This window comes from Cinclus cinclus, chromosome 6 (genome assembly GCF_963662255.1).
Source record: "Cinclus cinclus chromosome 6, bCinCin1.1, whole genome shotgun sequence".
In the NCBI taxonomy this organism is placed as follows: Eukaryota; Metazoa; Chordata; class Aves; order Passeriformes; family Cinclidae; genus Cinclus; species Cinclus cinclus.
This window is the reverse complement of record NC_085051.1, coordinates 25,790,814-25,802,119: the sequence shown is the minus strand read 5'-3', so window position 1 is coordinate 25,802,119 and position 11,306 is coordinate 25,790,814.

The following is an 11,306-nucleotide window of genomic DNA, read 5'->3' as shown; positions in this document are numbered from 1 at the left end:
CTAGCACCTATCATTTAGGGGATCAGCTGAGCAGGTTTTTGCATGAGTTTTAGAAGAGCTAAGGAGAAGGAAAAGAGTTTCCCCGGGAATCATGTCTTATTCATTTCCTACCCTTCTCTGGGCAGTGCCTGTTGTGTGAGTGCCCTGGGCAGCTTTTGAAGGGAGAGGTTACAAGGAAATAGCCCTTCTCTGGAGACTGATACCCAGTGGTGTCTCAGCAGCTTTGCTTAACCTCTCATCACCTGGGTACAACTCAGCCCATAGATGGGGACAATTTAAAGCTAAATGATCTGTTAGTAAGGGTTTTATGCCTGGTGTTTTCAATGCCATAAAACAAGCCTTGGCAAATAAAATTAAATGTTGGGGGAAAACGATAAAAAAGCTGGATAACTAAATGGAGTCAATGCCCCAAGCAGAGGGTGTCTCTCCAGCGGCACACTGAAGAAGAAAGGTCCCAGCTACCCTTTTGACCCGACAGCCTGTAAAGCTGTAGCCAGCAACAAAAGCACTATGTATGGTTTCTTAACTTATAACACCCCTTTGGCATTGTTGCGACTACAAGTAACACTTTACAAATCAGCCCGTTGTATTTTGCAGTGGCAACATGAGGCAAATGAGGCAGTTTAAAGTGGCCCTTCTTTTCTGTAAAATTTCCATCAGAAAGCCAATGACTGTGGGTTTCAGAAACATGGACCCACGAGGTTTTCCCTTGGATTTAAATAGCTTAACTGATTACATTATGTCATACCCAATTTAAGTTTTTAAATATGGAAGAGAAGATAAAAACAGGCATGGGCAACTGCTGTTTAACTTTGCCAGTACAGACAAGACAAATACATATTTCAAAATGTCAAGTGGCTGCTGCTTTCAGCTTTCTTCAGTGATTACTTGGCACTGGAAACAAAAAATGATGTTTCTACTCACCAGCTTTGTTTTCCTGAAAAAAGCCTGCCTGATTTCCAACTAAGTTTTAAAGATTTTAATATTTAAGACCATTTCCCAATTGAGTTACAAATTGGCAGAAATTACAAAAAGTCACTATCAATTCTTTTGGTGTACGTATAGACTGTGACAGTAACAAGAAAAGTTATTGCTTAACCAGGGCAGTACAGAGCAGCAGGTTCTGCTATTTCAGAGAGGAAAGCAAAGACAGTTATTGCTGAAGATTGATTCTCTGGAGATCAATCTTCAGCAATAACCACTGAAACATTTGGAAAAATGAATCCTTTGCATACTCTCCCCTGAAAGATCTTGATTCCTCTTCACAAGAGTTGGTGGAATGGTAGAATCCTACACTAATAACATAAGTACATCTGTTCCAGATAATTTGGCTCAAGCAATTAATGTTTAATTAGAAAAAACCCAAACCAGAACACTGTCAGGTAATCTGAGGGTTTGCTCTGACATTCAGCAAAGTCAGCAGGAAACCTACATGGTCCTTGGCAGAAGAGGACAAGGGCCGAGGCAGGTAATTGAACTGCTGCTCTCCTTCCTGCTCCGCAGCTGCACCTTCGCTTGTCCTTCTTTCAAAAATAAAAATGTAGACTTCAGACACATTCTCTGTTACTAGCTCGGGTTATATTGATTTAATACCCAATAAAGGCAATTTTCAGTCGTTGTTACCATTTAGGTTCATGCATTTGACCTAAGAAATCCATAAATGACAAGGCTTAACAGAGGAGCCCACAAAATGCCCATTTAATACCAATACAGGGCATTTACATGCAACTGCAGGCCCAGGTGCAAAAAGACAATTTACATGTTGATAGGGAAGGCATGAGGAAAGACCAACATTGTAGGACTGCAGTGTTAAGATACCACAGATGTTTGAGATATAGACTCAAATGTGCAAACGTTTGTGTTAGAACAGAAGAGAAACTGAGAACAGGATGAATGAAGCAAGATACAGATAGTGCTTAGCAGAGAGATCAAGTGCTTTCCTTCTACAAATGGCTTAGATGTTTTTATGGTGGACTTAATACATTGGAAAGCCTTCAGTAGCTCCTGCTCCTAGACCAAATAAATTTAAAAATCCCTTCTAGCATTAAATAACTATTGATCATCTGCAGGGCTGTAATTACATTGGTGTGCTCCACTGCTGGAACACCAGCCGTATCCTGGATCCAGCCACAGCTCTTCACCATGAACTGTGTCGCAGGTGTTTAAAAAGCAATCAAACAGGACAAAACCCTAATTTTCACCCATGGATGACAGTTTTTTCAACCTGAGCTGCAAAGCCAATTTTCAATTATAGGTAGTTCAAAAACTGCTGTTTGGTTTTCAGCTAAGTATCCATCCCACAGCTTCACATAGCCTTTGTTGAGGCTACTGGATTTTGACTACAGGATTACGTGACTGTTGATGAGCCATGGGACCTGCTAACAAAAGCTTTAAGCAGACTAACTGCACACAGCAATGTTCCAGGGCTGCTTTCACTTCTGTTTTCAATTTTCTCTTCTCTAAGCCTATTCCAAGGCTGCTCTCCACATTCCCAGGAGCATGTACATTCGTTTTTAACTCCATATTATGAAGAAGGTTCACTTCCATGAACTGCACATGGATTACATGATGTAAATGGCAGACCTGTCAAAACTGTTGGAAGCAAAGGCTACACTGTCACACAGCCCTGCAGTTCTGTCTGGCCAATACCTTGTGGCTCAGGATTCCATGTCAACATTCAGACACATCCATTATTCTCTCTGCGTTGTGCAAGGCCACAGCAAGTGCTTCACAGATTATCTGAAGAAACATATTACGCTATATTTTCTTCAGTTTTCTGTTGCAGATTAGCCAACAGGAGTGCCTAGGTCCCGAGGGAAAAGGAGAAGCACGACCTTCTCCTTTGCCCCCAAACACCTGAAAGCCACAGAACCCCCGACTGCAAGCCCATTCTCATGCTCCGTGTGCCCCTCCGGCCACTTCCACCAGTGCCTCGCAGAGCTGCAGTTTCCTTGACCATTTCACAAGCCCCAGGGAAGAGGTAGGCTCTCCTAGGCCAAACCCCAAGGGGTTCATTTGGCCAAACTTCCACTGGGCAAGCCCCCTTTCGCCCCCACTGCATCACTCCGGTGCAGAGCCGCTGGCCCAGCCGCCGCCCCGATGCCGGCAGCCGGCGCAGGGCTGGGGTCCGTCGGTGAAGGTCCGCAAGCAGCGGCCGCGGGGTCCCGCCGGCGGCCCCGGCAATGCAGGGCGCGGCGGGGCAGCACCGCAGCGCACCGCGGCTGCAGGTACCCGGGCGGGCTCTAGCTGCGCTCCTCGCTTCTCCCCGCGTCGCAAACACCCCCGGGCCGGGGCACCCTCCTCCGCCGCGGCTCCCCACACCCCAGCGCCCTGCACCCCGTCCCCGCGGCGGGGCCGCTTTTGCCCCTCCAGTGTCCCCCGGCCCGGCCCGGGGCGGACGCCCCCGCCGCCGCTCACCTCCTCCCGCTCGGCGGCGGCGGGCCCCGGCGCGGGGGTGCTGCCCGGCCCGCTCTCAGCAACCGCCTCGGCTTCCCCCTCCGAGGACATCCTTGGCCATCACCGGCAGTTGCGGCGGCGGCGGGGACTGCGGGACCCCGAGACGGCGGAGCCCCCGCGGACCGCGCCCCGCGCCGTGGCCGGAGCTGGGGCGAGCCGCCCCCCGCGCCCAGGGCCGCCCTGCCGGGTGCTCCCGACTCCCTCCACCATCCCAGGCAGGCGGGCAGGGAAGGAGGGAGGGAAGGAGGCGGCGGAGGGGAGGAGAGAAAGACGAGGCGGAGTGGGGGGGTGCCCCGGCCGCTCCCGACCCCCCCAGGTGGGCAGGCGACTGCCCGGCGGCTCCCGGCGCGCCTCTGCGGGCGTCTGGGAGCTGCCGGGTGTGCCCCCTTCCCGGGATACGACCCCGCAGCCCCTACCCTTCCGGGGTGCCCTCTCTTGTCTTCTTCTCAGGGTGAGCCTCGCTCCCCATCCCCGGGTGCCCCCGCCCGCCCGAGTGCACCCCCGCCGCCGGCCGCCTCCCTCTCAGCGCATCTTCACGCCTCCGCCGCCCGCAGCTCAGCCTCGGCCACTTCTCCCGCTTTTCCCCAGCGCCCGGACTTTGTCCGGGCTAGCGGCGGGACGTGGCCCGGCAACTGCAGCAGAAGGGGCAAAAGGAGGAGGAGGAGGAGGGGGAAGAAGGCTGCCCCGCGGAGGCGCTCCCTCCCGGAGAAGCCCGACCATGCCCCGCTCCCCTCCTTGGTCGCTGGACCTGCGCAGCGGGAACAGAGGGCAGCGCCGTCGGGACAGAGTCGTGGGGCTGCCCTCGCACCCCGGCCCTGCTGCCCTCCTTCACCGCCTTATTCTTGGAGGAGTAGCTGGCAATGGAAATAGAGGCACCCAGCTGCTCCTGCCCCTTCCTACTCTCTTTGTGGCCTGAACCTCTCCTCTGGTTTCATCTGCCTTCTGCACAGTCTTTCCCCCACAACTGCAGCCTCCTGCAAACTCCCTGCCCTGACAGTATTTCTTCCTCCTGCTTGCATCCTGTGCTCAGCGCATCCAGTCATGACTGGGTCTCCTGCTGATGAGAACTGGTGTACTGCACCATCTTACCTTGGCATGTTTGCTTTATGTTTCATTACACCCTTGTGAGGCTCATCTCATTTGATCAATTTCTCTCTGTGTGCCTTAGAGCAGCATATATTTTAAATCCTTCATAAAAATCTTACAAACAGGCAAGTGAACACTCCTGAAGCACCAACCTTCACTTTAATATTTGTATTTCAACTCCTGTCACAACATGCTTGGTGCTTTTTCAGGCATGCTGCTCTGGAAAATGCTACTCCAGGTTCAAGGCACTCAGTCTGCATAAGAGATTGTTTAGAAAGACTGTAGAGCAGAGAATGGTGCTTGGTATGTGAATGCATAAAGAAAAAGCCCCCAAAACATGGGAATTTCTAAAAATATTGGGCTCTGCTAAATCTGAATTTTAGGATATTCCTTGCATTGGAGAAGTCTTGGCTGATGCCACGTTGAGAAACCTACCCATTCCTAGGGGTGCAAGATGTCCATGAGAGACTAATTAACAAACTCCCTTTGCCTCACATGTCTCTGGCTTACACCGCAGTGCAGCGACTGCACTGTAGCTACAAATACCTGTGCCTTGGCCTCCCCTGATGACATCTCCTCCTGGCAGAAATGGCACTTGCCTGACTGCATCCAGTATATATGTCCAACGTAGTCTGGCTTTTACTTCTCTCAGACCTGAAGAGGAGCTGTGAGATGCACAGTGAAAGAGGCTAAAATGCAGGTTTATAAACCACATGAGAATGCATGTTTAAAATACTCAATTTCCTTTCTCTAAGTGGTACAATGGGAAGTCTCTGTAGGATAAGATACTCAGTAGATTGGCAGGGAGTGGGTCACATCTCAGACAGAGAAAGGAGCCCAGAAGAATGCATACGGAGTGCCTATGTCATACTCACCAAGATCTATAGAGCAAGAAAGATATTAAAAGTGTTCTTTATTGTCAGCTCATACCTGTTTGTCTAGGTGGTTTTAGTGACCCTTAAATATGCTAAGGAATGGGTGCTGGGGCATGATGAGGTGTTGTGGTTAGAATGGAAATGTGCCAAACCAGAAAACTGTGCACTGAGAGACTGGGAATGAACTTCATATTTGTGCCAAATTTCTATTTGTAAGGTCTGTTAAAAAACCTTAATGAAAGGCAACATGAAGGGAGATAGAAAAAAGATGGTCTTTAGTGTATCACAAGGCAGCATTAAGAAGCATCCCCATTCAGTAAGGAAAAAGGTTGACAATTTTCAGAAGATGGGGCAGACAGCAGGGTGTGGCTGTGCACCAGAAAGGTGTTAGGCCACACAGCCTTGGAGAAAGAGCATCATATTCAAAAGCTGAGTCAGACAAGAACAGAAAACAGAGCTGGCAGAGCTCAGCCTGTCAGATTTGTCTGCCATCCCAGTCCAAATGGTTGCTTTTATTTATTAAATACATCTAATACCCACTGGACTGTGGTGCTGTCTGAACAGCTTCATGAATTTATTTTTGTTTCCACAGTCACTCTGTTTTTGATGTTGAATAAACTGTGATTTATTTCATCTAAACCAATCCTGACTGTTTGGCTACAGCTGCCAGCAGTCCCAAGGACTGGCTAATTGGCCCTTCCTCCTTCAAGAGACGAGGCTGTCTCTGAGGATATGTAACCCCCCCAGCTGAAATCAAGCTTTCGATCTGGAAGGCACATGTGTATACATCTTCCCACCTGCCATACCATCAGAATTCTGCTGGTACCTGAAGCCAAAACATGGCAAAAAAAGCGTACAGATGAAAGAGATCTGGAGAAGGGAAAATGAAAGGTTACTATCCCTGAGATTTAAGCTTTGGAAATGTCATCTCTCACTGGGTGCCTTTGTTTCCACCTCTGTAGCTCCAGATTCAGGGTATCAATCTCTGCTATCAAGGTCACCCTCACAAACTGAAAGATCAGGGCAAAAAAAGGAAGCTTGAATTCCAGAGACTACTGCAAAATCTATGCAGAGAAGCTCAATTTTAAATTTCAGAATTGCAGGGGATCAGTGTCACTGCTATGAGATGCCTGCAGGGGCTATTTTTGTTCTTTAGAAGCTTTATACTCTATTCTAACACAGATTAATTATTAATATTTATGTATATACCACCAAAAACATGATAAGCAGTTTGTGGTCTGGCTTGCAAAATATGTATATCATATTGCGAAAATCAGCTCTCTCTTCTGGGCTTTGTGCCTGGTCACTCAATCTTTCTAAACAGCCAGCAAGGAACAGAGACAACATGCATGTGTAGCTTTGCTGCCTCTATTCAGAGCAAGAAGAAACTGGTGCAGTCAGGAACTGCAGTTTGTGTCAGTTTAAGATCAGCACCCTGTCATTCAGAGCATGCCATTGTAAAAATGTTGATAATCCTTTCCCTCAGCTCAGCTGGGCCATTGCACTGACTTAGCAGGCAGAATTTTGCCCTGCTGTTTAGTGAGAGATGACATTTGGGCTAAACTTGCAGAGATCTGGTACCATTTTTAAGATATACCTGGAAACCAGGTGTCTGTCTTTAAGATAAGACAACTATGAAGATCCTGAGCATTTCTGGCCATCAAAACTTGCAGAATACTTTATTGAAAGAGAAAACCTAAGCCTGTTCTGGGGAGACTCCTACCCAGAAAACTGCAGTATGAGGGCTTCAAATTATGTCTCTGGTGCTCCAAAACCAGCATCAATTAATATATGCTGTTAAGGAGCTGCCACATACTGCCCCAAATCTGACAGTAATGTAAAGACTATTTCCAATACAGATGGTTTGTTAGTTCCCTTATGCAAACAGGCATATTGGAAGAGAGAAGCTATTGCTAAATATAAAGTAAGTCTTACCGTCCTATGCCATGTCCTGCCAAAGAACTATTCAGACTATCTGTAAGGACTAAATACTGTGATCTCAACAGGCTTTCAATATTAAAAAAAAGTGTATTCCTAGTTAATAAGCTCTGCATTTTTAAAATTACAAAATCAAACCTCTATTGCACTGACAAGTGTCATATCACTGTATCTATTTATGAGTCTGTGTAATCCAAAATATGTCTATTATCTTTTACTAAACCTGTAAAGAGAGAACACTATGTTGTTTCAATATTAACACTTAGTGAAATATCTGTGAATCAAATTATGGATATAGCAAAAGAGAATCTGTCTGGACCATTCACAAAACGAGCTTTGATATCTTTTTAGTAAGTCAAAAGCTGAAGGGAGACATCAATAATTTATTAGCACTTGGATTACATCCTCCAGTGCTTGTAGTTTGCTGCCTTCTTGAAGGAAAAGAGGACAAAGGCGATACTGCCTCTTAGGCTGTAAAGTCTTTGCATGCTCCGATCTCTTGGTGCTGTGTATTGAGGGGCATTTTCACAATGACTGTGATGATCACAGCTCCGAGGATCACAGTGGGATGAGCCACTTGCCCGTTGTCATGTGATGCCTTTCCAATTACCAGCATGAAATGAGCTGTGTGGTATTAGTGCCACCCTGGCACAGGGACACCCTTGCTGTAAACAGCTGGCTTGGTGTTCTGAGGGGCCTGAATTTTAACAGCCCATCTACACTTTAGGCTTCTTGCTTCCCTCCTGTTCTCTCAGATGTCTGTGCCCTTGCTTCCCTCCTGTTCTCTCAGATGTCTGTGCCCTGTCTCCTGCCATCTCTTTCCTGGTGGCAGTGATGCCTATGCTCAATCTTTAGATTTAGTAATGCAACTGCCACATTGCAGAGACATGCCAGAATTTGTGCTGACATTCACTCTTTCTTTTCAGAATGAAATGTTCTCTCCTCTCATCTATTTCTCTGGCTTGTGTCTTTCAAATTTGGCACTTGTCTCCCGTTTCTCTCTTTCCCTTATCTTACTCCTTCTGAGGTGTTATTTCCAATACTTGAACAATCATTACCCCCCTCAACTTGTTTCCTGTATTTTTCAACCTCTAAGAAATCTTTCCTAATTCTTTCCCAATCACTGTCACCAAGAGCTTAATCTTCCCTCACAGCATTGTCTTGAGTTGCTCCCAGAAGCACTTAGAAGTAAGCAAAGGCTGCTCCTCTGCTGTATTGAAGCAGAATCCAACATCTCTTTTCTTCTTCATCAACTTCCTCTGATGGAACAGATACTCTCAATTCCAGATAGTATAGGAAGGGATCTAGATGTGCCTTTGTCCTTGTCTTTGCACAAGGGTGTTGTTTCCTGCAGGTATTGACATTTCCTGTTCCAGGTGTACTGAACAGACCTGCACAAAATTGGACAGATGTTCTGAGACAGGCAGCAGCAAAAGGTCATCCTCTGAGGCTGGTGTTTGCTGCTCATGTCATTCCAAGCCTGAGCTGATGCACCTTGCTTTTCAGTGGCACTTGGTAGCCCAGCCTAATGCTAGCCAGGTTTTGTCCACAAAATGTTTTAGAGAAAATGAGGACAAAACTCTTTTTATAAGTACTGTAAAGACATCTCAATATTAATGGGGTGCTATGGACAGTCATGAGAAATTTGAGCCCCCAGGTTTTTCCTCCACAGCATTGTGGGGCTTTGTAAGTCAAAGGGAATACCAATGAAAGAATCTGTTTCAATATTTTGTTATCTTTTATAAGAAAGAGAGGTTGTCAGGCATGGTGGCTGACCAGAGGAGGAACTCTAGGCTAGGCAAATTACCAACAGCTCCAAGCACCAAAATACTGCATTGTGTAGCTGGCAGATGAGGAAATACCTTTCATTCTTATCAGGAAATACCTACCTATCACAGGGCTTGGACAACTTCTTTCTCAAGCTGAACTCAGAAGCCCAAATCCACCCATTAACCTCCACAGCTCATGACTTCTCATGCAAAACAGCCATCTGGTCAGTGTCCTTCCACAGCCAAGTCGATAATTTGGAAAGTTACCAACATTTTCCCATGGGAAGAAAGCTGGGCAGTTGCTGCTGCTGTATGCCTCTAGAAGGCAGTCTGCCAGCACTCAGGGCTGCTGTCCTGTGCCAAACAGACGTTTAAAAATCATGGCTGTCAGTGACAAACCATAATGGAAAGGTTCAACACGGGCACCTGAGCAATCAATGCTCCCACATGGTGACACTGAGTAAGCACTGCAGTGATCTCTGCCCTTTCTCCTGTAGCTGTGCTGCAGAAGAAAAGGGCTTTTAAATATCGGTGTTGCTAATGGTATGGTATTACTTGCCACTAACAGGAAGGGTGTTCTCTGCCAGTGAGCTTTACTTTGGCCACTGTCATCTTTGCTCCTGATTTAGGCATCTCTCTGTCATGAGAGATCACAATAGCTATAAATACCTCTGAAAATAAATTAAAACAAAACAAAACAAAACACAACCCACAACACTGAAGAGAGCTTGTTGTCAGGCAAAAAATAAGCATAAGAGAGTACTCTAGAAAGATGCCTACATGTCAGCCTGGTAGAAAAGCATGTGAAGCTTTCTGCTGACTTCACTTCCATCACCAAATACCACCAGTGAGAGAACAGTCCTGTCCTGCTGCCATGCATATACCCAACCTCACATGGACTGAGCATCTGGAAATACAGGGTGCAAGCTCCTATCCTGTAGAAGACTGGCAAAGTAATTTCTTCTATTTATATGGTGGCAAGAGAATTTTAAAGTTATGCAGCACTATGTATCAGAACCATCTTTAATGGAAATACCATTGTATTGTATGGAAATATTGTGATAACAATATAGTTCTGGTAGCTTCCTTAAAATACCTCTCTTCCAGGTATCTCTTCCACTTTGCTGAGCTGTCCTTTTGTTTCTCATTAGGCTGCTTCTCTCTCCCTACCAAAAAGCTGGGTGAAGCAGTGTGTTGCGTGTGAGAAGCAGAAATGCATGCCACTGGCACGCTCCTCTGGGAACCCACAGCTTTACACATCGCTCCTAAGGAAATGGGAAACCTGCTCTGGCCTAATAAAAACCCATAGAAAAGTACTTAAGAAGACGAGGCACAGCTACCCATCATAGCCCTTTAGATTTCCAAAGATGAAGGTGAAAACCCGACTCTGTGTGACTGCAGTTAGTTCTGCCAGATCACTTAAATCATCAGGACATCGGGACCATCACTGTTAAAAACTCTTGGCAGATCTAGCTGCACTAGCACAGCTATTTGGAGTTGAGTACTTCAGGCTTGGTTCCACTGGCAGTAGGAACTACTGCTGTGCAGGCATCTACATCGAATATTCACAGAATCATTGTAGGCTTTGAGTTGGAAGGGCCTTTAAAGATCATCTAGTTCCACCTGCCCTGCCGTGGGCAGGGACACCTTTCACAAGAGCAGGTTGCTTAAAGCATCATCCACCATGACCTTGAACACTTCCAGGGATGGGATATCCACACCTTCTCTAGGTAACCTGTTCCAGTGCCTCACCACTCTCATAGTGAATAAATTTTCCCTAATATCTAATCCAAACATACTTCCTGTCACTTTAAACTCATTTCACCTTGTCCTGTTGTTACCTGCTCTCATAAAAGTCCCTCCCTGAAACAAGAGCATTGCAGAGGCCATGCCTTCTGTTCCCAAGGTGTGAGAGTTGAAGCCTGGGAGAGATGAGCTTCCCCTGGCAGTACATATGCTGACTAGTACAGATGGATTTTGGATAAAGCATGTACATATCACTCTCATCCTGTTCAGGTGTAAAGGTATAAGGTTTTCTCCATGATACGACAGTAATTAACCTGGAAAGAAGAAAGGAACAAATTCTAATACCAATAAAACAGCCAATTCTTCAGGAGATTTGCCATGGAGGATAATCATGTGAGCATATCCAGTGCTTTAAACTGTCTCAAATTGCTTGAAA